This window comes from Suncus etruscus, chromosome 6 (genome assembly GCF_024139225.1).
Source record: "Suncus etruscus isolate mSunEtr1 chromosome 6, mSunEtr1.pri.cur, whole genome shotgun sequence".
In the NCBI taxonomy this organism is placed as follows: Eukaryota; Metazoa; Chordata; class Mammalia; order Eulipotyphla; family Soricidae; genus Suncus; species Suncus etruscus.
This window is the reverse complement of record NC_064853.1, coordinates 3,309,352-3,336,433: the sequence shown is the minus strand read 5'-3', so window position 1 is coordinate 3,336,433 and position 27,082 is coordinate 3,309,352. Positions and strand designations below refer to the sequence as shown.

The 27,082-nt window shown below is 51.1% G+C and overlaps 2 protein-coding genes across 2 annotated transcripts in view; one reads left to right on the top strand and one right to left on the bottom strand.

The window, feature by feature from the left end:
* The window catches only part of ERRFI1 (ERBB receptor feedback inhibitor 1), a 731,587-nt gene extending 706,189 nt beyond the window's left edge, over positions 1–25,398 (top strand). The window contains exon 5 of the mRNA XM_049775338.1: positions 25,379–25,398. The gene's annotated coding sequence lies outside the window, so the exon portion shown is untranslated. The remainder of the gene's footprint in view (positions 1–25,378) is intronic.
* Positions 1–27,082, bottom strand: part of THAP3 (THAP domain containing 3) — a 432,757-nt gene that overhangs the window by 378,970 nt on the left and 26,705 nt on the right. The gene's annotated exons all lie outside the window — the stretch shown is intronic.

Sequence of the window (27,082 nt, the reverse complement as noted above, 5' to 3'; positions counted from 1 at the left end):
CCCTGGTCACCCACATGCAGGGCAAACGCCCTACTGCTGTGCTATCTCTCTGGCCCCAAAAAATAAATTTTCAAAGAATAGTATTTTTAACTTTTGTTTGTTTGTTTTTGTTTTGGGGCCACATCCAGCAGCCCTCAGGGGTTACTCCTGGCTCTCGCTCAGAAATCGCTCCTGGCAGGCACGAGGGACCATATGGGATGCCGGGATTCGAATCAATGTCAGTGGTGGGTTGGCCGCTTGCAAGGCAAACGCCATACCACTGTGCTATCTCTCCAGCCCCATTAGTATTTTTAACTTTTTATGGTTACATCTGTCATGTGACCTGAGACAGGATATATTTGTGAGCTAAAGATGGAATTATCACCAGGGTGACACCTGACATTTGCAATATGTAAGGACAGAATGGACCAGTCAGTTACATGTTAGCCTGTACCACATGTCCCATGCACAAGTACACTGAGACATACTTGTATGCATTTGCATACATACACATGTATCAATGTAATGCACTTGTACAACATGCTCACAGGCATCCATACACACATGTAACATAGGACAAGACTAGCTATGGGTCAGAGCCAGATTCTGGGAACCAGAGGGAAAGTTTCAAACAAGGCAAAGGGGCTTAATCTGGGGAGAGGGGGCATGAGTCCAGCAGGGAGGGCACCAGCCTTGTATGCAGCTGACCTGGATTCAGTCCCAAACCTGCATCCCATATGGTCCCCCAAGAACTGCCTGGAATGACCCCTGCGCACCGCTGGGTGTGGCCCCAAAACAAAATCAAACAGTGAAATCCTTATACTTTATCTTTGGCTATAAACATTCCCAAATTCCAGGGCTGGAGAGGTAGCACATCGGTAGGGCATTTGTTTTGCACACAGCTGATCCAGGATGGACAGTGGTTCGAATCCCAGCATCCCATATGGTCCCCTGAGTCTGCCAGGGGCGATTTCTCTGCACAGAGCCAGGAAGAATTCCTAAGCACTGCCAGTGTGACCCCCCCAAAAAAAAACAAAAACAAAAACAAAAAAACAACAAAACCATTCCCAAACTCCAAATTGGAAAAGAAACTTTGGCAGCACCGATTCTGAGCCAATTCTGGGCCTGTCTCCCCTTCTTCCTATGGGAGCACAGAAAGACAGGGCATGGGAGTCATTGCTTTGGAGAAGGGGCTACTAGCAGGAAGACCCAGGACAGGAAGATCCAGGAAGCTCTGGGCTTCGGGGTGGAGGACCAGCGACAGCGACACCTCACACTTTTCTTCCTCCCACTTGGGCTCCACCCTGGCAGGGGTTTTCTCTGATTGTCCCAGTTACGGATTCCAGCCTTTTGCTGTGGTTTTTTTTTTTTGGGGGGGGTGTTGTTCTGGTTTTGGGGCCACACACAGTGGAGCTCAGAGAGTCCTCCTAGCTCCGCACTCAGTATTACTCCTGGCAAGCTCAGGGGACTCTGTGGGATGCTGGGGATCGAAGCTAGATCTGCTGCGTTCAAGACAGACTCTCTCCATTGGGCTATGGCTCTCGACCCTGCCAGTCTTTTGTCTCGAAGATTCTTGAAACAAAAACTAAACCAAATACAGACAATGTGTCGGGCCACAGCCCTTCTCTGTCCACTCTTGGTACCAGAGGCCCAGGGCGGGTGCTGGGTGAACTGGAAGAGTCATGACAGAGAAAGTTCAGAAAGGCGAGAGTCGAACCCAGGGTCTGCACAGCTGCGGAGTAGAAGGGTGAACACTGAGAGTCTTCCAGCTCCCCCACTGAGTCAAACTACAATGTTTTTGTTTGTTTGTTTGTTTTTGTTTTGGGATCACACTTGGCATCGCTCAGGAGTTACTCCTGGATCTGTGCTCAAAAGTTGGCCCTGTAAGGCTCGGGGGACCATATGGGGTGCTGGGATTCGAACCAGGGTTTGTCCTGTGTTGACCGTGTGCAAGGTAAACTCCTTACTGCTGTGCTATTGCTCTGGCCTCTCAAACTATCATGTGAAGCTCATGCTATCCCCATGGTTACACACACACACACACACACACACACACACACACAAACACACACTGGCACCGCTGTCCATGCCACCTGCCTCAGCTGCGAATGACAAACCAATGGAAACTGTGTGTGCCCACCTGGGGAGAGGTAAAGAGAAGGGGGTGCTTAGTGGCCCCCACAACCTGCTGCTGCCTCAGTTTCCCCAACATGCTTTGGGCAGAAGCCACTTAGGAGCAGGGGACATTTTCAGTGCTTGAAGGGGCCTTTTTTCAGTGTCTCTATCTGTCTGTCTGTCTCCCTTGTTGGTTTTGGGGTCACATTTGGCAGTGCTCAGGGGCTACTCCTGGCAGACTCAGGGGACCATATGGGATGCTGGGGATCGAACCTGGGTTGGCCACGTTGCAAGGCAAATGCCCTCCCCGCTGTGCTATTGCTCCGGTCCCTCTCCAAGGTCCCTCTAAGGATAGGGCCCTTTCCTTTCTGGAATGCTTCTGCTGTTTCTGGGGGAGGGATTATAATCCCTAGATTAGGATTATAATCCTAGATTAGGATTACAATTCCAGACCCCCCCCCAAACCAAATGCCCCTTGGGGGTCGGAGAGATAGCACAGTGGTTATGCAGTTGCCTTGCAAGCGGCCGACCCAGGACCAATGGAGGTTTGAATCCCGGCATTCCATATAGTCCCCCGTGCCTGCCAGGAACGATTTCTGAGCAGAGAGCCAGGAGTAATCTCAAATGCCCCTTGGGTGGGTGCAAGAGGGAGCGAGGCTGGGGGCGGCACCAACTCTGAAGCACACACCCCCATCGTGCCCTAGTCTCTTGGGGAGCTCCAGGACTTCCAGCACAAACCATCCACCACTAGCTGTTCCAGCTCAGGGCTCAGGGGTCCCCAGCCTCGCTTGGACCATCGTTGCTGCCATGGCAACAGACGTATAGAAAGATGAGGAAGACCAGGCTGAGGCCAGTCTGGGTGTTGGAAGGAATAATGAGAGAATAAGGACCTGCATGCAAGCTGGTTTTCCTTCTTTGGCCATTGCCGGGGTATGCTCAGAAGTTATCCCTGGTTTTCCGCTCAGGATTTACTCCTGATGGTGCTGCGGAGACTATATGGGATGTCAGGTATCAAACCCAGGACAGCTGTATGCAAGGCAAGTGCCCTCCCACTGTGCTATCACTCCAGTCCCAGAGCTGGGATTTTTTTTGTGGGGGGGGGGGGACACACACCGCAGCGATCAGGGGCTATTCCTGGCTCTGTGCTCAGAATTACTCCTGGCAGGTTCAGGGGACCATATGGGATGCTAGGGATTGAACCTGGGTCGGCTGTGTGCAAGCACCCTACCCTCTGTGCCATCACTCTGGCTGGAATTTTTTTAATGTGTGTGTGTGTGTGTGTGTGTGTGTGTGTGTGTGTGTGTGTGTGTGTTGGCATATTGAGAAGGTGAAATTTGGGAACCAGGAAAAACACATCTTTTTTTCTTTTTTTTTTGTTTTTGTTTTTGTTTTTGGGCCACATCAGGCAGTGCTCAGGGGTTACTCCTGGCTGTCTGCTCAGAAATAGCTCCTGACAGGCACGGGGGACCATATGGGACACCGGGATTCGAACCAACCACCTTTGGTCCTGGATCGGCTGCTTGCAAGGCAAACGCCGCTGTGCTGTCTCTCCGGGCCCTCTTACTTATTTATTTATTGGTTTTGGTTTTTCTTTTTTTTTTTGTTTTTGTTTTTGTTTTTGTTTTTTTGGGGGCCACACCCGGCGGTGCTCAGGGGTCACTCCTGGCTGTCTGCTCAGAAATAGCTCCTGGCAGGCACAGGGGACCATATGGGACACAGGGATTTGAACCAACTACCTTTGGTCCTGGATCGGCTGCTTGCAAGGCAAACACCGCTGTGCTATCTCTCCAGGCCGGTTTTGGTTTTTCTTAGGATTTACTCCTGGTGGTGCTCAGGGAACCCTAAGGAATGCCAGGGATCAAATCTGGGTCAGCTGTGTGCAAGGCAAACGCCCTACTCTCTGTGCTATCACTTTGGCCCCAGAGTTGAGATTTTTAAGTGTGTGTGTGTGTGTGTGTGTGTGTGTGTGTGTGTGTGTGTGGTCATATTGGAAAAGAGAAATTTGGGGATCAAGAAAAAGACGCTTCTGTTTTCTTTTTTCTTTCATTTTTTTTAATATATTTTTGGTTTTGAGCTACACCCAGCAATGCCCAGGGCTTACTCCTGACTCTGCCCTCAAGAATCACTCCTGGCAGGACTCGGAGAACCTAGGGGGAGCCTTGATTAAACCCGGGTCAGCCCTCCCCGCTCTCCTATCTCTCTGGCCCCGAAACACACATTTTCTAGGAGAAAAGCCAACTGTGTTTTACCGATTTGCTTATCCCACTCTCCACAAAACCGCGGCTGATTTGCACATTGCCTTAGACTTTGAAAGGACAGTGTAGGAGACATAAAAAACCTGCACTGGAAACAAACCCTGAGCCAGACATCCAAAGCAAAGCAAACAGTCCGTGGGAATTACCATATTTTTCGTACCACAAGACGCAGCTTTTCCCCCCAAAAGTGTGTCTTATGGAGCAAATGCCGTTTGGAACTGAAGCCTGAGTGCAGGGGAGGAGAGCATCTAAAAACTATGTGTCAGGCCGGAGTGGTGGCACAAGCGGTAGGGCATTTTTTGCCTTGCACATAGCTAACCTAGGACGAACCTCGATCAGCTAACCTAGGACTAACCTTGATTCGATCCCCCGGCATCCCATATGGACCCCCAAGCCAGGAGCAACCCCTGAGCGTCACCGGGTGTGGGCCCCCAAAAAAATAAAAAATAAAAACTCTGTGTGCCTTATGGTCAGTAGTCAGGTGCGTCTTATAGAGAGAAAACTACGGTAGCTTCTGACTTGAAGCATGAACTTAGCTTCATTCCTGGTCACTTAAGGACTCGAGGTTGGGGCCTGAGCAATAGCACAGTGGGGAGGGCATTTGCCTTGCATGCAATAAACCCAAGTTCAATCCCCGGCATCCCATCCCCATGCAGAGCCAGGAGTGATTCCTGAGTGCAGAGCCAGGAGGAACCCCTGAGCACTGCCAGGTGTAACCCAAACCTCCAAAAAAAAAAAAATTAGAAGGGTTTTAGTCCTACACTAGGGACATTCATACTCTCCGGGTAATAGGGACCAGCTTGCTGTCCAGCTCAGCTCAATATCCCACACGGCTTCTTCCTCTCTTCCTCTCTATGACGTGACATCCTGAGACCTGGAACCATAATCTGTCGGGAAGGGCATTTGTCTTGCACACCGATGAGACAGTTTCGAGCTCCAGCACCCCATATGATTCCCTGAGCACCTCCAGGCATCCCAGAATACAAAACCAGGGGTAAACCTGAACACAACCAATACCACAATCTAAACAAAACATCCTTAAAGACCTTTGCTCCTGGGGCTGGAGAGATAGCACAGAGGTAAGGCATTAGCCTTGCACACAGCAAATCCAGAATGGGTGGTGGTTTGAATCCCGGCATCCCATATGGTCCCCTGAGCCTGCCAGGAGCGATTTCTGAGCCAGGAAATCAGAGCCAGGAATCTCCCTGAGCGTTGCCAGGTGTGGTCCCAAAACCAAATAAAATAAAAAAAAACCTTCACTTTTTGTCTGTGGGGTACCTCACTGTTGTACAAGACATGCTGAGAGAAACAGCACTGCCTGCATACAGTGACAAAATCTTGATGGTGCAAAGGAGCACGACAAGACAAGCTGAGAAGTTAGCCCCCGTGGCAGCCCCTGTGAGTAGAAGTTCGCTGTTTCCTGCAAAGCATGTTCCACCACTGGCCGTATGAGAGCTGTCCCAGGGCCACAGCTGGCTCTGAGCCGCCACCACCACCCCCCAAAAATGCTTTCCCTTCCATCCTCGGGGACCCAGGAACAGCTCAGCAACCTCGCGAAGGGGCTGTGGATGCTGGGAAGGGCTGGGACTCGGGGGGCCCAGGGCTGTGAGATTGTCAGAGTCGGTGTTTGGATAATTGAGTTTATCCCTCGCTCGCCCTGAGTCCGGTTCTAGGAAATCCAGATAAAAGCGGTTCAGGCTTTGCTTCCTAAGTGTTTCCTGGCCAAGGACCATTAGCTTCGTAAGCTGGTTTGGGCCATTTTGTCGCCGTTCCATCCTGGATGGGATTTTTAGGAGAGTTCTCTGGCGTCACTTCCACCCCCACAGAAGCCTTTTTCGCGAATCATATTGGGAAATGGGGCCAGAGCGATAGCACAGCAAGGAAGGGGTTTTCCTTGCACGCGGCAGATCCGGGTTCAATCCCCGGCATCCTGTATGGTCCCTGGAGCCTACCAGGAGCAATTTCTGAACTCAGAGCCAGGAGGAAACCCCTGAGTACCACAGGATGTGGCCCCCCAAACAAAAAATAATAAGAATAATATTTGGAAAGAGAAATAAATCCCAGAGGCAAAAGAGCCCCCAAGCAGCGCTGCTTAAGAGGGTAGGGAGGCTTGGGGACAGTTTCTTCCTGGTCACCCCATCCCATCACCCTGGGAAATTTCAAGGAACAGAATTTGGAAACTGGGGCAAGGGGTTTCTCTTTCCCTTGAATGGATCATCCCTGAATGGGCCTTCCAAAAGGGCCTTCCCTTGCATCCTTTGGGCTAAGAGGATGCACGAAGGGCAAAGGTCGGGGTGGAAGGGCACATGGGGGTGGGGTTGGAGGCAGTCCCGGTGGGTGGGCATCTCTCCTTGAAGGAAAGGAGGTAGTTGGACAAAGTGGAACAGAGACAGGGAAGGAAAATTCTATGAATCTCTTGTTTGTTTGTTTTCTGGCTATACCAAGCGGTGCTCAGAACTCACTCCTGGCTCTGCACTCACTGGTCACTTCTGGCAGTGCTTGGGGAACCGTATGGGATGCCAAAGATCGAATCTAGTTTGGTTGTGGATTCTCCGGCCTTGATTCTGTTGTATCTTCAGAAACTGGCCCTTGCCCTGCGTCTTGGCCTTAGTGACCTGCTGCTATCTGTGTTTGCAAGGCCTGTGGCTCGCTGGCTCTGTGGGCTTGCCTGGCTATAAGCAGCCGGTTACATGGGACTCCCCGGCCTCTGACTGGCTGGCTGCATGGTTTTGGGGGTTCCCTACAATGTGGACAGGCCCCTATCTGAGCACACATGTGTGTGTCTGTCTTCCCGATTTCTTCTCAGAGAGTCTGTAGTCAATCTTGTGAAATTGGGACCCACAACCTTCATGACCCATTTGAGCTGTTTAGTCCCTGAAGACCCCAATTCCAGGGCAGGGGAGAGTGGGGCTAGGGCACACGCCAGACCCTAATTTAATCTCCAGCACCTTATGGTACCCTGAGGACTTCCAGGAGTGGTTCTGGTGGCCCCAAGCAGCACCTCAGCCTCTGGCCCATGCCCTGAACCCCCAAACTGGTTGGCTGAGAATCTCCAAGAGGTGCTCAGGATTCATGAGTCCTCCCTCCTTTCCTCCTCCCTCTCATCTCTTCCTCCCTCGTCTTTCCTTCCTCCTCACTCTTCTTCCCTCCTCCCTTTCTCTTACCTTCATTCCTTCCCAGATTGGTTTTGGTTTGAGGGCCACCCTTGGCAGTACTCAGAAATTACTCCTTTTTTTTTTTTTTTTTTTGGTTTTTGGGCCCCACCCAGCGATGCTCAGGGGTTACTCCTGGCTGTCTGCTCAGAAATAGCTCCTGGCAGGCACGGGGGGACCATATGGGATACCGGGATTCGAACCAACCACCATTGGTCCTGGATCGGCTGCTTGCAAGGCAAACGCAGCTGTGCTATCTCTCCGAGGAATTACTCCTAACTCTGCACTCAGGGATCACTCCTGTCAGTAATGGGGAGCCATATAGAAAGCCAGAGATCGAACCCGGGTCAGCCACATGCAAGACAAACACCCAATCTGCTCTTCTATCGCTGCAGCCCGTGGTCTTTGCTCTCCTGTCATATGGGAATCCACTAAAAAACAATTCCTTTTATGACCCCCTCCTGAAGCCTCCTAGACTCCTGCTCACTCAAACTCCCCAGAGATGAGCAGAGAGGGTCCCCCCAAAATGGTCTGGTCACAGAATCTGCGCCTCAGCTCCCTAGGTATTTTTCAAACTGTACTGATCAAAGGAACTTGAAGAAGAGTCTAGAAAAACACAGACTCAGGAGTCAGCAAGAAAAGAGGGAAGAACCAAATGTGAAAATACTGGCACATGCAAAAAGAAAAAAAAGATAAAGGAAAAGGAAAAAAATGATTCACTTCTATAAATTCCAAGTGGAAGTCCCCAAGGGCCCAGTCAATTTGGGAAGGAGGACACGAAGATGCTCTTTCAGAGGGTTCCAAGAGCTGTTCTCTGCCCCCGAGGCTGGGACAGCAGACCTGAAGGCTTTGGGCTCGTATGGCATCCGGAAGGATCCAACCCCCAGGAAAGACACTTCATCTCCTGAACCCTGCTCCGTAAGTGACCCCAGGTCTCCATCACCTCCCTTCCATCTCGGCCAGGCAGCAACCTCCAGCTGAGGTCTCAGTGAGTTCAGAAATAACCCAAGGGGCCAGAAAGATAGCACAGTGGTAAGGTGTTTGCCTTGCACACAGCCTACATAGGATGAACCTGGCATCCCATATAGTCCTTTGAGCCTGCCAGAAGCTACTTCTGAGGGCAGAGCCAAAAGTAACCTCTGAGCACTGCTGGGTGTACCCCCCTCCCCAAAATAAATAAATAACCCAGAATCTTGTCACTTGGGTTGAAAGTTTGTGAGAGGCTTTGCAGATCAACTCCAGTTTCAGGACCCCAACTGTGTGGGTCGTGTGAGGGAGGGGCTGGAGGATGCAGGACTGAAGGGCTTCCAGGCCTGTAGATTTTGGGGGACCAGCGGGTACTGGTGCTTGAACTCAGGCTAGGTAAAGCCACACGCTATAATCACTGGGCTCTCCCTGGCCCCCACTCAAATCCAATTTTAGAGAAAATAATCCAGTTCAGGGGCAGAGATCAGTTGGAGCCCAAACTTTTTGTTTGTTTGCTTTTGGGTTACACCCGGCAGCTCGCTCAGGAGTTACTCCTGGTGCTACGCTCAGAAATCGCCCCTGGCAGGCTTGAGGAACCATATGGGATGCTGGGATTCGAACCACTGACCTTCTGCATGCAAGGCAAATGCTTTACCTTCATGCTATCTCCCCGGCCCCCAGAAGCCCAAACTTTGCAAGCAGAAGACCAGGGTTCTGTTCTCCAAACACAGGTCACCTGAGCACTGAGTCAAGAGCAATTCCTGCTTTCTGAACAACAATAATAATAGCCAGACTCAAGTCTTCCCCTCTCTTTGGTCAGTCAGGACAGGGTGGGGGGCAGGCGCTTAGCAATTGCAGGTTCCCAGCATCCCGTGTCCCTGTGAGGCCTCATCATCAGGGACAAAGGGGAACTTGGAGGAAAAGGGAGTCTTTTTATGAGGGGACCACACTCAGCGGTGCTTCTGACTCTGTTCTCAGAAATTACTCCTGGCAAATGATGGTTCGAATCCCGGCATCCCATATGGTACCCTATCCTATCAGGAGCAATTTCTGAGTGCCCAGCCAGGAGTAACCCCTGAGCACCGCTGCGTGTGGCCCCAAAACAACAACAACAAAAATTATTCCTGGAAGGCTTGAGGCACCCTGTGGGATGCTGAGGATCGAACCCGGGTCACCTGTTTGCAAGACAATCACCCTCCCCTTCCTGCTAACGCCCACCCTGTAAAAGGAAGTGTGGGCAGTCCTGGTTGGCCGGCTGGGTTTCTGGGATTTCCCGGTTTCTGCCTCCCTTGACCTGAAATAGAAGCAAAGTTAATATTAGCCGAAACCACTTGTGCCGGGTACTTTTCCCTGACAGACTTCGGCAGCTCTCACTCAAGTGCTCTTGGCTGCCTTCAAGTGAAGTTCTGAAAGCCCCAAAGAGGCTTTCACTGAGGCTTTTCACTGCCCACTGAGATAGGGCAGTGTGGAGGGGTCAGTGCAGTGCCTGGCAGATGGAGCAGTGGGCCCAGGATCAGGGGGATGGGAGTACCTGGGCAGTGTGGGAGCAGGGCCCCTGAAACCGGCTGACAGCAGGGGGTCTGTGTTTCTGTTGTGGCAGCCAATGTTGGTGGGGGGGGAGGGTGTCACTTACATTCACATTAGGGAGTTAAAGTCCTTTAACTTTACTAGGGAGTAAAATTCCAGGGCCAGAGCAATAGCAGAGTAGGGAGAACATTTGCCTTATACACGAATGACCCAGGTTCAATCCCCGGCATCCCATAGGGTCCCTGAGCACAGCTAGCCCAAAAACAAAAACAGAGTCCTTAAAATTCCATGCAACATTGGGGCCGTAGAGACAGCATGGAGGTAAGGCATTTGCCTTGCATGCAGAAGGTCAGTGGTTCGAATCCCGGCATCCCATATGGTCCCCCGAGCCTGCCAGGAGCGATTTCTGGACATAAGCCAGGAGTAAGTAACCCCTGAGCACTGCCAGGTGTGACTCAAAAATCACCACACACAAAAAAATATTCCATGCAACATCCATCATTGGCCTCACCACACCCCAAATGCCAAATAGCCCCCTGTGACTGTTGACTATTAGAGGGGGAGACAGCACAGAGACCCCACGGTGTCTCTCACATAAGAGACTTGCTGCACGCGTGCAGGGGTTACAGAATCGGAGAGGAAAGAGGAGATTCCCACATAATGCTTCTTTTTTTATTTTGTTTCTGTTTGGGGGCCACACTCAGAGATGCTCAGAGGTTACACCTGGCTCTGTGCTCAGAAATCGCTTCTGGCAGGCTCGGGGGACCATATGGGATGCCGGAAATCAAACCCAGATCCAACCTAGGTCAACTGTGCAAGGCAAATGCCCTACTGCTGTGCTACCACACCGGCTTCCCACATAAGGCTTCTGGGGGGCCTCTGTGGTGCCGACAGGCTGGCCCTAGGCTGGGGTCCCCAACTTCCTCCCCCAAGGGACAGTGCAGCCTGTGCCTGAGGTCCCGGTGAACAGCAAGCATAAATTTTTCATCCCCCAAGCACCCCTGTTTCTAGGATGCTCCGGTCACCCACACCTGCTCTGAAATAAGATTTCTCAGGTACATCTGTCTAGCCAGGGTGTGGATTCTGGTGACCCCAGAGACCTCCCGGCCTCCTCTCCTGCTGCGCCTCTCTCTGGGGAGCTGGTGGGGGAAAATGTCACTGTTTCTATCCCCCCCCCAGATGCCAGAAACAAGTGTAAATTCACACCTTCATCATGTGGCAAGCGCAAAGCGGAGCCCCACGTCCTAGCTCACACCCCAAGGATGTGTTTCAGCTGGGAAAACTGGTGCCAGAGGAACAGGATAGGGGGCCGAGAGGCACCTACCTTGCAGGCATCTGGTTGTGGGTTTAAATCCCCAGGGTCTCGCATGTGCCCAGCACAATCCCGGCATCCCTGTGGCGTCAGTCCCAATACCACAAAGCCACATTGGCTTAAGCGTGAGCCAGTGACATGGAGATGTCACATCTGAAGGGGAAAAGATTTTTTGTAAATCATGATGCTTCAAATTAAGAAAACAAACAAGGGGCCAGAGAGATAGCATGGAGGTAAGGTGTTTGCTTTTCATGCAGACGGATGGTGGTTTGAATCCTGGCATCCCATATGGTCCCCTGAGCCTGCCAGGAGCAATTTCTGAGCCTGGAGCTAGGAGTAACTCCTGAGTGCTGCCGGGTATGACGAAAGAAAGAAAAGGAAGGAAGGAAGGAAGGAAGGAAGGAAGGAAGGAAGGAAGGAAGGAAGGAAGGAAGGAAGGAAGGAAGGAAGGAAGGAAGGAAGGAAGGAAGGAAGGAAGGAAGGAAGAAGGAAGGAAGAAGGAGGGAGGGAGGGAGGGAGGGAGGGAGGGAGGGAAGGAAGGAAGGAAGGAAGGAAGGAAGGAAGGAAGGAAGGAAGGAAGGAAGGAAGGAAGGAAGGAAGGAAGGAAGGAAGGAAGGAAGGGAGGGATAGAGAGAAAGGAAGGGATAGAGAGAGAGAAAGAAAGATAGAGAAAGAAAGAAAGAAAGAAAGAAAGAAAGAAAGAAAGAAAGAAAGAAAGAAAGAAAGAAAGAAAGAAAGAAAGAAAGAAGAAAGAAAAGAAAGAAAGAAAGAAAGAAAGAAAGAAAAGAAAGAAAGAAAGAAAGAAAGAAAGAAAGAAAGAAAGAAAGAAGAAGAAAGAAAGAAAGAAAGAAAGAAAGAAAGAAAGAAAGAAAGAAAGAAAGAAAGAAAGAAAGAAAGAAAGAAAGAAAGAAAGAAAGAAAGAAAGAAAGAAAGAAGGAAGGAAGAAAGAAAGAAAGAAAGAAAGAAAGAAAGAAAGAAAGAAAGAAAGAAAGAAAGAAAGAAAGAAAGAAAGAGAAAGAAAGAGAACAAATCTGACGTCTGAGTGAGAGCACTGTGGGGAGAGAGTTGCCTTGCACATAACTGACCTGAGTTCGAACCCCAGCATCCTATATTGTCCCCTAAGCACCGCCAGGAGTGACCCCTGAGTAGAGTCAGGAGGAAACCTTCAGAATCACTGGGTGTCACCCCAAAGACAAAAAATAAAACAAGTCCATGCCAGCTCCTTCTAGAACCTTCTTCCTTAGGTTTTCCTGAGGGATCCAGCACTGTGCACGGTGGGCCTCAGTCTCCTGCTGACTTTCACACCTGCACAGGCCTCCTCGGAGACGATGATGAGAACTGGGGTGTCCCTGATTTGCTCCCACCACCATTGGCCAGGTGGGCTGGAATGCTCTAGAAAATCAGGAAGTCCTCCAAGTCCATCGCCAGGACCCTGTGAAGCATCTCAGAGGAGGAAACACTCATCCTGGTCTGAGTGTGGAGTTTGTGCAGCCCTGGTGCTGGCGACCTCCGGTTTCCATGGAAACCACTCACGCTGCCAGTGAAGAAGGGTCTGCATGGAGAGGCGGCCAGAGAGGGGGCTGGGGCCAGCATCAGGGCACCTCATGCTACTGAGAGGCTGGCTCCCCAGGGCTTCAGACAGAAGAGGGGAGCAGAGGAAGCCTCAATACCCTCTGTCACCCAGGCACAGCTGCATCCCAGGGTTGGTTCTAACCAGCAGGCAGGTGGTGGGGGGACACACCAGATGCTGATTTGGGGGCGCAGAGAAAACCAGGGGGGTGCTGAGCCTCAAGGTTGCTGCCTAGAGTCCCCAAATTGAACCAGACACTGCCTCATACCACCCCTCTTGTGACCCCTAAACTGTGGCCATCAGGTGCTTGTGAGGACCCCCCCTATTATCATAAAGGAAAGAGGGGGTCAGGAGAATGTGGGAACCCACCCCCATCATCATAAAGGGAAGGAAAAGAAGGGGGGCTTTACCTTTCTGTTTTATTTTTTGTAAGGAGTATCAGGGCAAGGAAAGAGAGTGCTTGCCTTGCACATGGTTGACCCAGGTTCAATCCCTGGCATCCCTTAGGGTCCTCCGAGCCCTCCAGGAGTGAGTCCTAAGTGCAGAGCCAGGAGTCAGCCCTGAGCTGTGCCGGGTGTGGCTCCCAAACCAAATAATTAGACAATAATAAGTAAAAAAAAAAAAATGTTAGAGGCCAGAGTGATAGCACAGCAGAAGGGCATTTGCTTTGCACCAGCCAACCCAAATGGACCCAGATATGATTCCCCGGCATCCTATATGGTTCCCCGAGCCTGCCAGGAGTGACTTCTAGTGCAGAGCCAGGAGGAACCCCTAAGAGCAGCCCGGTGTGGCCCAAAAACAAAACAAAATAAATTTAAAGAAATGTTGGTATAGGAGAGAAAGAAGTGGGGAGGCCACTTGCCTTGCACATGGCCAAGCCCAGTTTAAAACTCTAGCACCTCATAGGACCCTGGGGTTCCAGGAATGATCTTGGAGCACAACACAGCAGGGGGAGCCCCTAGCATATCTAGTGTGGCCCCCAGTTCTCCCCCAAATAAGAATAAAATAAAATTCTTCAGTTGCATCTTTGTTTTGGTTTGGTTAGGATTGGGGCCACACATGGTCACACTCAGGGGTTCCTCCTGATTCTGGGCTCAGAAATTGCTCCTGGCAGGCTTGGGAACCATATGGAATGGCAGGGATCGAACCCCGGTCTGTCCTGGGTCGGTAGTGTGCAAGGCAAATGCTCTACGCTGTGCTATCGCTCAGGCCCCTTCAGTTGCATTTTTAAGAGGTCAGGTCGAGGGATGCAAAGCTAAGGGACATCCGTGGGGCTGGGGTGTCTCCCAGGAAGTGCTTAGAAGGTTGGGGGCAGGCAGAGAGATAGCACAGCGGGAGGGCATTTGACTTGCATGCAGACAACCTGGGACAGGCCCAAGTTCCATCCTGGCATCTCATTTGTTCTTCCGAGCCTGCCAGCAGCGATTCCTGAGCTCAGAGCCAGGAGTAACCCCTGAGCACCGCTGGATGTGGCCCCAAAACAAACAAACAAACAAAAATAACAAAAGATTTAGGGGGCCCTTAGGAGACACTCAGTCAACCTAACATTTCAACACTCGCTCAAGGTGTTTTGGGGGCCCTGCCCCCAAATAACAAGAGCCAGTCATGGGTGGTGGGGATCGAACCAGGATCAGTTGCAGGCCAGGCTTGTGCCTTAAGCCCTGTGCTATGTCCTTGGCCCCTAAGATGCCAATGTGATGTCACTTTATTCTTCCTGGAGGAGCACTTTTGAAAGAGCAGGCCCTGAATTACTCACTGTCCCTACAAATCCAAAAGTGCCCCCTTTGGCATGCAGGAGCAAGCCTGTGGGAGTGAGCTAGCTGCCTTCTAGAAGTCTCTCTTCAGCTGGCACCCAGGACTGCCCTCTGCTGGCTGAGGAATGGGGGGGCACATTCCTACAACTTGGGGGTTGCATGGAGGGAGCCCCTTTCCAAACCAAGCAGCAAATGCAGAAACTCTGTCTCCCATCACACCAGGTGACCTTGCAGGCAGAGCCCCGCTCGGGACAGCTGAGTTGTGGCCTTCATGGGTCCCTCATCTTTACTAAACACAGGAGCGAAGGAGGTGCTGGGGAGTTGCAGGAATAAAGCCTCACGCTCAGGGCTCAGATGCCTCGAGACAGCCTCACAGGTGTTCCCCTAAAAGAGACAATAAAGACAAGGGAAGGGCCACCATTAGGGAGATGAGTCGGAACCCTGGCTTTCTCCATGGCTGACCGCCTTCATCCCAAAATTCTCTCGGTAATCTCACAGCTGAAGACGGTTGAGGTTAAGTGGACCACTGTGGGTAGCTGAACCTGGTTCGGTCCTCGGCATCCCATATGCTAGGTCCCCTGAGCACTGCCAGGAGTAACCCCTGAGCACTTCTGAGTCTGACCCATAAAATAAAATTGAACTAAAACAGAGCAAAACAACAGCAACAACAACAAAAAAACCCCACCAGTTCCACAATAAATGTTCCATAAATAGTGGCTAAAATACTAGTCTCCTGGTCCTGAGCCAACTGATAATTCTGGACCAGCTGGGCTGGTAGTTCAATGCCAAGGCCCAAGAATGGTCCACCACAGGGCCCAAGCAATAGCACAGTGGGGAGGGTGTTTGCCTTGCACGTAGCCAACCTGGGTTCAATCCCCATCATACCATAGGGTCCCCCAAGCCTGCCAGGAGTGATTTCTGAGTGCAGAGCCAGGAGGAACCCTTGACTGTGGCCCCAAAACAAAAACAAACCAAAAAAGAATGGTGCACTGGGCAGTTCTCAGGAGCCCACACAGACGTAGCCTGGAAGCAGTTTTGGGGGAATCATGCAATGTCAGGATTAAACCAAGCTTGGCCACATGCACAGCATGACCTTAACCTTGTCCTACCTGGTCCTGGAAACTGTGTTCCAGGTAGAGGAACTGGCCTTGCATGCGACCAGATCAGGTGTGATCCTGGTACCACACACGGTCCCCGGAGCCCCACCGGATGTGACACCAAAACAAACACAAAATGCTAGACTAGGAAGGGAAAAGAGGGGATGCTCGGGCTTAGCTTGGATGTGGTTCTTCCTGAGCACAGAGCTGTAGGGAGAAACCTAAGTATCCCCCAGGAGGCCCCAAAACTCAGGCAAAGAAATTCTGGCAAGGCCAAAGGGGAGCACAAGGTGAAGACACTTGCCTTGCACACGGCTGTGGCCAAAGCTAGGGTTCAATTCTCAGCACCTCATTTAGTCCCCCAGCACAATCAGAGCACAGAATACTCCAGTCTTCCCCAAAAAATCTCCATGGAAAGGGCTGGGAATACAGTTTAGCATCAGACCATCAAGGTTTAATCCCAGCACTGCACTAAGAGATCATCATCAGGGCCCGGAGAGATAGCACAGCGGCGTTTGCCTTGCAAGCAGCCGACCCAGGACCAAAGGTGGTTGGTTCAAATCCCGGTGTCCCATATGGTCCCCCGTGCCTGCCAGGAGCTATTTCTGAGCAGACAGCCAGGAGTAACCCCTGAGCATCGCTGGGTGTGGCCCAAAAACCAAAAAAAAAAAAAAAAAAAGAGATCATCATCAGAATTAACCTGAAAAGCTTTGTTTGTTGTTTTTGTTTGCTTGTTTGCTTGCTTTTGGGCCACTCCCAGTGGCGCTCATGGGTTATTCCTGGCTCTGTGCTCAGAAATTACTCCTGGCAGGTTCAAGAAACCTTATGGGATGCCAGGAATTGAAGCTTGGGTGTCTACATGCAAGGCAAATGCCCTCCTAGTTGTGCTATTGCTCCAGCCTCAAAAAGTTGGGGTTTTTTTGGGGGGGGGTCTCAGGGGTTACTCCTGGCTCTGCACTCAGAAATCACTCCTGGCAGGTTCGAGGGACTATATGGGATGCCAGGATTCAAACCACCGTTTGTCTTGAATCAGCTGCATGCAAGGCAAATACCCTACCACTGTGCTATAGCTCTGGCCCCATCAAAAAAGTTTTAAACAGGGGCCAGAGCGGTGATGCAAGCCGTAAGGTGTCTGCCTTGCATGCGCTAGCCTAGGACGAACCACAGTTCGATCTCCCAGCATCCTATATGGTCCCCCAAGCCAGGAGCGATTTCTGAGCACAAGACAGGAGTAACCCTGAGCATCAGCAGGTGTTGCCCAAAAATAAAACAAAACAAAACAAAAAAAGTTTTAAATAAGTGGCTTCATCTATTAAGTTTGGATTGGAGAGAGTTCAAAAGGCTGAAGTGGGTATTTTGTGCTATGTGCGGGGAGCCCAGACTGGCGGGATCCCAGCTCTACCAACAGTGACCCTCCCAGGGGCCGGGTAGGTGGCGCTGGAGGTAAGGTGTCTGCCTTGCAAGCGCTAGCCAAGGAAGGACCGCGGTTCGATCCCCCGGCGTCCCATATGGTCCCCCCAAGCCAGGGGCGATTTCTGAGCACATAGCCAGGAGTAACCCCTGAGCGTCAAACGGGTGTGGCCCAAAAACCGAAAAAAAAAAAAAAAAAAAAAAAAAGAGTGACCCTCCCAGCACCCCCCTACAAAAAAAAAAAAAAAAAAAAACATGCTAGAAACAGCCTCTGAGGACCCCTGGGTGTAGTCGAAATAAAAAAAACAAACAAAAAATTAAATGTTAAAATCCTCACCTCCAGAACTTTCTGGAACTTTCTACAGTCCCATCACTGAGGTACCAGCGAACCAGGACACCTCTCTGGGAAGAATATTCAGCAGGTAAGTGTCTGGGCCTGAGGCAGCAGGGCCTGCCCAGCTCTGGAACTTTCCACCCCTGGGAGAAGGAGCAGATCGAATTTCTGCTCACCTTTGCATAGCTTTGGGAAGAAGAAATGTGGCCCAGAAGTTTCCAGAGGTCGGGGACTCGCCATAAATGCCACTGTGTGGTTGTGTTCAAGGACTCCACGCTCTGCTCTGTCCACTCCCCACACCCTCCTCTGCCGTCCAGAAACTTCCACCTGGGGCTGCTCTTAGATCCTGGTGCTGGTGTTCCTCTTGCTGAATGTTTTGGACCTCAGTCTGCGCTTGCTTGGTGATTTGTTGTCATTGTGTGAGTGTATCTAAAACCCTCAAATAGGCTGGAGCTATAGCACAGCAATAGGGCGTTTACCTTGCATGCAGCTGACCAGGGATAGATTGGGTTCAATCTATGGCCCCCCCGAGCCTGCCAGAAATGATTTCTGAGCACAGAGCCAGGAGTAACCCCTGAGCACCACTAAGTGTGACTCAAAATAATCCCCAAACATAAAACCCCTAAACAGAGAGAAACACAGAACAGTGAAATATTCAGAACTTGCGAAGGAAAAAAAAAACAACCAGCCAGGTATCTGGTACAAGTTGGGGGCAGCAGAGAGCCCAGGGTGAGACCTGAATTACAAGGGCAGCCACTGGGTTCCCTGCCAAACATCCTGGTTAAGAGATTCATCTAGTGAAGAAGGAAAATTTTGCAAACCCAAGTAGAAAAAAAAAAGGCAGAATGAGGGCCAGACAGGGCAGGAGGTAAGGTACTTCCTTGGCCTTTCTTGAACCTGAACCCCAATGCCCAAAACAAAAGCAAAAAACTCAATCTAGTGGCCAAAACGATGGAACAGCAGAGTGGGCACACAGCCCACTGTGTGCCTTGCACTCAGCCAACTCAGGTTCAGTCCCCTGAGCACCACCAGGAGTGATTCCAAAAGCAGAGCCAGGAGGAACCCCCTGAGCACCCCTGGGTGTGGCTCCCCCAAAATAATAATAATAATAATAATAATAATAAAACCATATTTTCAGCATATAAGACGACTTTTGAAACAAAAAAAAAGTCAAGGGGCCGGAGAGATAGCATGGAGGTGAGGTGTTTGCCTTTCATGCAGGAGGTCATCGGTTCGAATCCCGGCGTCCCATATGGTCCCCTGTGCCTGCCAGGAGCGATTTCTGAGCCTGGAGCCAGGAATAACCCCTGAGCACTGCCGGGTGTGACCCAAAAACCACAAAAAAAAAAAAAAAAAAAAAGTCAACCGAAAATCGGGGGTCGTCTTATACACCGAGTATATCCCGAAAAATGTTTCAATATGCCGCTAAACGAAAATTGTCTGAATATTGCCACAAAACGAATTTTCCAGTTCGATCCTGCATCAATCACTGCCAGGCTGCTCAGACCCTCTGCCTCTCTGACTCAGCCAATCCAAGCAGGCTTTTGATGCCTGCCAATGAGACAATGTTCTGGACCGAATCTACACTGTCAAAAGCCTGCTCAGATCGGCCAGAGTCAGAGAGGAAGTCTATGACAGTAGAACCTTTGAACCTTTGCTTGTTGTGATTGGCTCATTGTGGTACATACAGTTGCAGCACAGGAATGTTCTGTCTGATACAGCGAATAGAGGCCTAAACCTATGTTTTAACTGCAAAATTAGGGGGTTGTCTTATTCGCCGGTTCGTCTTATACGCTGGAAAATATGGTATATCTCCTCAGAGCTCTGAGTGAACCTATTGTATTTAAGAAAACATTTGAGGGGCCAGAGAGATAGCACAGCGGTAGGGCTTTTGCCTTGCATGCGGCTGGCCAAGAGAGACCTGGTTCAACATTCCATAAGGTACCCCATCCTGCCAGGGGCAATTTCTTTTTTTTTTTAATTTTTAATTTATTTAGTTGCTTTTTTTAAATTAATTTATTTAAATAAAACAACAATTTGTAATTAAAGGCTGCCAACAAAAGTCTGGATTTTGTTGTTGTTGTTGTTTTGTTTTGTTTTTATTTTGGGGTCACACCTGGCAGTGCTCAGGAGTTCCTCCTGGCTCTACACTCAGAAATCGCTCCTGGTGGGGCCAGAGAGATAGCATAGAGGTAAGGCATTTGCCTTTCATGCAGAAGGTCTGTGGTTCAAATCCCGGCATCCCACATGGTTCCCCGAACCTGCCAGGAGTGATTTCTGAGCTTGGAGCCAGGAATACCCCTGAGCACTGCCGGGTGTGACCCAAAAACCAAAAAAAAAAAAAAAAGACAGAAAAAGAAAAAAGAAATCACTCCTGGCAGGCTCGGGGACCCTATGGGACACCGGGATTCGAACCACTGTTCTTCTGCATGCAAGGCAAACACCCTACCTCTATGCTATCTCTCCGGCCCCCAAAGTCTGTTTTTGTTTTTGTTTTTGTTCTTGGGCCACACCCATTGACACTCAGGGATTACTCCTGGCTATGTGCTCAGAAATCGCTCCTGACTTTGAGGACAATATGGGATGCTGAGGGATCAAACTGCGGTTCATCCTAGGTCAACCACATGCAAAGCAAATGCCCTACTGCTTGCGCCACCGCTCCTCCAAAGTCTTTTCTTTTTCTTTTTTTTGGGGGGAGGGGGGGTGATGGGCCACACATAATAGCATTCAGGGATTGAGGCACTTGCCTTGCACACACTGACCTGACTTTGATCCCTGGCATCCCAACAGTCCCCTTACTACTTCCAGGAGCAAGCCCTGAGCACAGCAAAGGCTGGCCCCCAACACAAATAAACCAAAAAATAGGCAGCATCATCAGAAGCTGAAGAAAAGTGAAATGCAAGTGACGAGGCGTAAGAAAACCAAGTGCAGAGCCCAGCTTCCTTTTGCCCTGATCAGCTCTACCCTGGAACATTGCAAAGGCAGAGACAGACATTTTCAGGCCTGGGTTTGGAACTGAGAGCTCTTAGGCACACACACACGTGCACACACATTCACAAAAACTCCACCAGAGTCCTGGAGGCCAGGGACCTCCTGGAAGCACAGAGAAGTATCGAGGTGGTGGTAGGGAGTTTTAAGAATAAAAAAAACCTTGGGCTGGAGAGATAGCATTGAGGTAAGGCATTTGCCTTTCATGCAGAAGGACAGTGGTTTGAATCCCGGCATCCCATATGGTCCCCCGAGCCTGCCAGGAGCGATTTCTGAGCCTAGAACTAGGAGTAACCCTGGAGCGCTGGCAGGTGTTACCCCCCCCCCCAAAAAAAAAGAATAAGAAAACCGGTTTCTTCTGACCAGAAAGGGAAGGTATAGATAGGTATAGGCTAAGCACTCTGTGATCCCTGATCCCAGAGGAGATGAAAGGTAAGAAGAAGGTGAGAAAAGGAAGGTGAGAGCGAAGAGGCAGGGAGGCAGGGAAGGGACAGAGTGAGAAAAGGGAGATTGAAAAGAGCATAGAGGGGGCCGGAGAGATAGCATGGGAGGTAAGGCGTTTGCCTTTCATGCAGGAGGTCATCAGTTCGAATCCCGGCGTCCCATATGGTCCCCCGTGCCTGCCAGGAACAATTTCTGAGCCTGGAGCCAGGAATAATCCCTGAGCACTGCCGGGTGTGACCCAAAAACCACCAAAAAAAAAAAAAAAAGAAAAGAAAAGAGCATAGAGGGCCGGGAAGGTGGCGCTAGAGATAAGGTGTCTGCCTTGTAAGCTCTACCAAGGAACGGACCACGGTTCGATCCCCCGGCGTCCCATATGGTCCCCCCAAGCCAGGGGCGATTTCTGAGTGCTTAGCCAGGAGTAACCCCTGAGCATCAAACGGGTGTAGCCCGAAAAACAAAACAAAACAAAACAAAAAAAAAAAAAAAGAAAAAGAAAAGAGCATAGAAGGGGACAGGAAAGATAGCACCAAAAGTAGGGTGTTTGCCTTGGCATAAGGCCAACCCGGGTTTGATCCCCAGCATTTCATATGGTCCCCTGATCCTGCCAGGAGTAATTTCTGAGCCCAGAGCCAGGAGACCAAAAACAAATTGAAAGTAGTTTTTCTTTTGGGGTGTGGAGAGAGAGTATAGTAGGGAGGATGTTTGCCTGCAGACAGCAAACCTGGTTTCAATCCCCAGCATCCCTTAGGGTTCCCAAGCCCCATCAGGAATGATCCCTGGGGCTGGTGAGGTGGCACTAGAGGTAAGGCGTCTGCCTTGTAAGCACTAGCCAAGGAAAGATCGCGACCGAGGTTCGATCCCCCGTCGTTCCATATGGTCCCCCGAAGCCAGGGGCGATTTCTGAGCGCTTAGCCAGGAGTAACCCCTCAGTATCAAATGGGTGTGCCCCCCCCAAAAAAAAAGAATGATCCCTGAGCACAGAGCCAGGAGTAAGCCCTGAGCACTGCTGGGAATGGCCCAAAAACAAATTTAAAAAATCAAGGAAAAAAAAAAAACAGGAGCCAGAGCAGTGGTGCAAGCAGTAGGGCGTTTGCCTTGCACGAGGCTAACCCAAGACGAATCGCAGTTCAATCCCCCTGCATCCCATGTGGTCCCCCAAGCCAGGAGCAGTTTCTGAGCACATAGCCAGGAGTAACCCCTGAATGTCACCAGGTGTGGCCCAAAAAGAAAAAAAAATAAGCAGGAGCTGGAATGATAGTACAGCAAAGAGGGTGCTTACCTTGCAGGAAGCTGACCTGGGTTCGATCCCCAGCATCCTATAAGGTCCCCAAGCACTACCAGAGCACAGAGCCAGGAGTAACCTCTGAGCACCACTGGGTGTGGTCTAAAAACCAAACAACCTACACGGTTCTGTGACAGCACCTAAGCAGCCGAGTCCTCCCTCAAGTGGGGCCCCCACAACTCTGGAGCTCTCAGCCCCCTGAATGGGATCTTCCAAAGTTACTTGTGTGTGTTCGCACTGTGCTGCCCCTATAGCCTGGTTACTCATTATACCAGGGCAGAAACCCTGTCGTGTTTATCCGCACCCCCAGATCTAGTCTCTAACACAGTGCAGCTGGGGGTTAGGGTTCAGGGCTGCAGGGCGCTGGGTGCAGCAGAGACACAGGCAGACACCGTAATTCTGGGCCTCCTGAGCCTGTCCAGCCGCCCTGGGCCTGCAAGGAAGACACAGGAGACTAAGAGCTGTGAGAGTCAAAGGCCAAAGGATTACACGATGCCCCTGCAGAGAGCCCAGCGGGGTGCTGGCAGAGCCCCTGGATTAAGCGGTAGGGACCAGTCTCCTCAGGATGATGGCTCCATTGGGAAGATCAGTCACTGGATGGAGCCCGCAGCTCCAAATACCAGTGCTCTGGGGCCTGAGTGACAGCACAGTGGGGAGGACGCTTGTCTTACACGTGTCTAACCCAGGGTTCATCCTCAGCATCCCCTAGGGTTCCCTGAACCCCGCCAGGAGGGATCCCTGATTACAGAGCAGGAGCAATCGCTGAGCACCCCAGAGATGGCCTGAAAATCAAACAGTAGAAGTTGCCAGAAGCAGGGCCCTGAGCCCTAGCACAGCAGGGAGGGCGTTTGCCTTGCCTTGCACGCAGCCAACCAGAGTTTGATCCGAGCATTCCATAGTTGCCAGGAGTTATTTCTGAGTGCAGAGCCAGAAATTACCATTAAGTGCCACTGGGTGTGTGGAGAGAGAGAGAGAGAGACAGAGAGAGACAGACAGACAGACAGACAGACAGAGACAGAGAGAGACAGAGAGAGAGAGAGACAGAGACAGAGACAGAGACACAGAGAGATTGCCAGAATTAGATGGCAGGCTGGAGGCTGAGTCTATCTATCCGTGGCACTGCCAGGGGTCACCCAAAAGCCAAACCAAGATAAAAGGCAAATGAAAAAGCAAAGGATGGGTCACTTTTTCCTTTCTTGTTGTTGTTATTATTTGTTTGGGGGTCACAACTGGTGCTCCTGGATTTGAACTCAGGGCTCACTCCTGATGGTACATGGAGGACAACATGAAGTTCTGGGGATCCAACTGGGGTTGGCAGCGTGAAAGGCAAAGATGCAAACCTTTGTACCACCCCCCCCCCACTGTGTCTCCTACTCTTCTAACCTCTTCTGACTCACAATCAAAAATGCTTGTGCCAGCAATGACTGGTTGTTCCCCAAAACTTCCAACTAAGCTGGCCACCTGGGTAATTGATATAAACCCCTAACCTGGTAAGCTAGAGGACCCCATCATGGGACAGAAGCACAAAACAGAAGAAACTTCTATAAGGGGGGCTGGAACAACAGCCAACCCAGACTCAATCCTCAGCATCCCAGATGGTCCCCTGAGCACTGCCAAGATTCCTGAATGCAGAACCAGGAGTAACTGCTGAGCACCACCAGGTGTGACCTCCATCCCCCCCCCAAAAAAAAAGAAACGTCTAGAAAGGCTTGCTGGAAAGCTGAGTCTCTGTGGCAGTTCTGATTATGTGAGTGCAAGTAGCTGCCTCTACTTCCCACTTAATGACCAATGATGCCACTCCCAAAGCTGGGGAAGAAGTTGGGATACGCTGCACTCATCTTGCCTGTTAAAGAACCTGGGTTTAAATTTTGGCATTCCCAAAACACATTTTTAGAAGAAACTTCAGGGGCCGGAGAGATAGCACAGCGGCATTTGCCTTGCAAGCAGCCAATCCAGGACCTAAGATACTTGGTTCGAATCCCGGCGTCCCATGTGATCCCCCGTGCCTGCCAGGAGCTATTTCTGAGCAGATAGCCAGGAGTAACCCCTGAGCACTGCCGGGTGCGGCCCAAAAACAAACAAACAAGAAAAGAAAAATGGGCCTGGAGAGATAGCACAGCGGTTTGCCTTGCAAGCAGCCGATCCAGGACCAAAGGTGGTTGATTCGAATCCCGGTGTCCCATATGGTTCCCCGTGCCTGCCAGGAGCTATTTCTGAGCAGACAGCTAGGAGTAACCCCTGAGCACCGCCGGGTGTGACCCCAAAAAAAAAAAAAAAAAGAAAAGAAAAGAAAAGAAAAGAAAAGAAAAGAAAAGAAAAGAAAAATAGAAGAAGAAACTTCAGTCATTCTTAAAAAAGCACAGGGCCGGAGAGATAGCATGGAGGTGGTTCGAATCCTGGCATCCCATATGGTCCCCTGAGCCTGCCAGGGGCGATTTCTGAGTGCAGAGCCAGGAGTAACCCCTGAGCACTGCCAGGTGTGACCCACCCCCCCCCCCAAAAAAAAGAAATGGTTGAGCTCGGGACATTGCTGAGAACAGGGCCCTGGGACATGATTTATGGGCACATGCTTTCTGGTCCCCACATCAGGGATTCTGCCCACCATGCACGAAGGGTTTGGGGCTGGGAGCAGTGAGAATCTTCCTCAGTGCTGTTTGCTCAAGCCTGCAAAGTGCTCAGATTCATTTTCCCATGTGTCAGATTTACTTCCCAGGAACCCCCTCAGACACGACCCACAGACCCACGAGAGGATCGGGCCATGCCTGGGCGATGAGAGCAATCAGGTCATTCCAACCCCAGCCTCGCTCCTGGGTGTTCCTCAACATATGCTCTGTTTTGGTGATGTGATTCTTTTCTAAAGACGAGGAAGAAAGACAGAAAAAAAAATTGCTACTCCCCCAGCTGGGCATTATGACCCAATGAATGTCTAGAAAATGAAGGGGGAAAAAAAATAAAAGGAATGTTGGTGCTTGCCTGTCCCTCAAACCTCTCCGGAAGAAATTCTCCAAGACCCACAGATGTCAGCCGGCAGTTCAGCCCTCATCACAGTTCTGCCAGGGAAAGGAGAAAATAAAAATGGGCCTGACTAGAATGGATCAGGAGTGTCTGGGAAAGCCTTTGTGGGGAACCTCGCCCAATAAATAGCTTTTCATTTACACGGCTCGGCTCCACGCTGCCCAATAACCCGCCTCAGCACGCCCAAGTGGCTCCTGTGTGGAGATCCGAGGGGCGGGCTGCCGGGCACCGGCCAGATGGTGCACATCTGGCCAGGAAGGAGGAAAAGAAAAGAAGCAACTTTTCAGAGCCACAGGCAGGTGTCCCGGCTTCCCCCCAGAGACCTGCTTAGGAGAGGGGGAGCTGGGATGGTTCAGAAGCGGCCAACGGCCGAGAAATAATGCCACCTCCACCCCCCACCATGTTCCCTGCCTGGTCAGCGAGCACCAAACAGGGGGCCAGCGTGTGGGAAGCTTGCTTTCACTCGAGATGATAGCAGCGTTTCGGAGACATTCGAGTCATTCATGGGGAAGCCAGTGACCGAGGTCTCATGCACAGTGCAGGAGGTTGCAGGCACCAGGTTGCAATCAATTAGCCTTGGCGGCTAAATTATAAGATAGGATTGTCCCAGAGGGTGGGCAGAGGGAGAGGCCGGAGGGTCTGCGTGTGCCAGAGGCAATTAGTGTTGGAGGTGAAAGAGATGTTGAAGCAGCAGGAAGAGGACCGAGTGCATGGCTGAGGATGGTTCTAGCCCAGGGATGAGACTCGAACAGGAGAACCTCAAGGCAGGTTCTAGGGAACCCAGAGAAAAAGTGAAGAATTGAGGGGCCGGAACAGTGGTGCAAGCGATAGGGCATCTGCCTTGCACTTGCTAACCTAGGATGGACCGTGGTTCGATCCCCTGGCATCCCATACGGTCCCTCAAGCCAGGAGTGATTTCTGAGCACATAGCCAGGAATAGCTCCTGAGCATCACCAGGTGTGACCCAAAAACAACAATGACAACAACAAAAAAGAATCAAGGCCAGTGTGATAGCATAGCAGGAAGGGCATTTGCCTTGCATGCTGCTGATCCAGGTTCCATCCCCGGCATCCCATAGGGTCCCCTGAACCTGCCAGGAGTGATTTCTGGTGCAATTTGGTATCAGGATGAGCCTAGTTTGGTGCGGGGGGGGGGGGGGGTGAGGGCAGCAGGTCTTGGGGCTGTGTCTATGCCTCCAGCTTGCCATTTCCCCTTTTTAGTCCACCCAAAACCATCCCTGGTTTTCTGGTTTGGGGTTTTCTTTTTAGGGGCAAGGGTGTCACACTCAGCAGTGCTCACAGGTTACTCAGCCCTGAGCTCAGGGCTCGCTCTTAGAGGTGCTCAGGAGACTAGATAGGGATCAAATCCTCAGGAGACTATATGGGATGCCGGGGATTGAACCCGGGCCGACCGTGTTCAAGGCAAATAAACACCCACCCTGCTATGCTGTTGCTCAGGCCCTTCTTTATTGATTTTTTTGTTTTTTTTTTGGGTCACACCCGGCGGCGCTCCTGGCTCTACACTCAAAAACCGTTCCTGGCAGGCTCAAGGGGGGAACCCTATGGGCTGCCATAGGGGACTCGAACCACCGTCCTTCTGCATGCAAGGCCAACGCCCTACCTCCATGCTATCCCTTGGGCCCCTATATTGATATTTTGGAAGGCGCTGCTCAGAGGTCCCCCTCCTTGGCTCTGAGCTCAAGAGATCACTCCTGGAGATGCTCCGGGAATCATTCCTCTCGGTGCTCAGGGGACGCCCTACATGGGGAGCGGGGACTCGAACCCGGGTCGACGGCGCGCAGTTCTAGCTGTCACTCTGCTCTGCGGGCTGCACGTGGCCGGCGAAGGCGCCGCTTCCCGCCTGGGCCAGCAGAGGGCGCGGG